The sequence below is a fragment of the Mandrillus leucophaeus genome, unplaced genomic scaffold, assembly GCF_000951045.1.
Source record: "Mandrillus leucophaeus isolate KB7577 unplaced genomic scaffold, Mleu.le_1.0 Scaffold286, whole genome shotgun sequence".
Taxonomy (NCBI): domain Eukaryota; kingdom Metazoa; phylum Chordata; class Mammalia; order Primates; family Cercopithecidae; genus Mandrillus; species Mandrillus leucophaeus.
Window position 1 is genome coordinate 1109941 of NW_012102987.1, and position 670 is coordinate 1110610.

Consider the following 670-nt stretch of genomic DNA (forward strand, 5'->3'; position numbering starts at 1 on the left):
TGGCACCACTGCTGTTTAAGCAGCTTTCTCTCGCACACAGACCCCGTGTACCTGCCGGGAGCTGAGGGCATCAGTTCCAGCTTGGTCCTCACAGCAACCAGGAATTGCGGGTGTTAAGAGAAGGCAGGTAGGAGTGGCCCAGAGAGAGTTAGGATTTCGTCCCAGCTTTGCCACTAACTGGTTGTAGGATCTCAGGCAAGTCACGCTACTTCTTAACAACTTCTCTTTTTCTGTTGCAAAATGAGAGACTTAGACCAGATTTGATTTGTTTGTTTTTTAGCACAGTTGTGTGCATTTTCCATAGGTTGTGCTCTTTGCTGGATGCCAAAATGAGAAGACGTCCAGGCAGGGGCCTGAGCCACACACCATGGTTATAAGTGGGACGGGGTGAAAGCACAGCCACGGAGGCCACGGGGTCAGGAAGCCCGTTCCACAGCAGCAGCCTGGTGAGGGAGTTGGGAGCGTCTGTGCCAAGGAAGGGGCACACCGGACGGGAGGTGGGCACTACAAGCCCTGAGGCCTGGAAGTGTGTGAAACCCCATGCCCTGTGGGAATGGAAGCGTCAGAGTCCCGGAGGAGAGAGGAGTGGCCGGGAGGCCACGTCAAGCTGGCTCTGTTGCCCAGACTGGAGTGCAGCAGCGCGATCACAGCTCACTGCAGCCTTGAACTC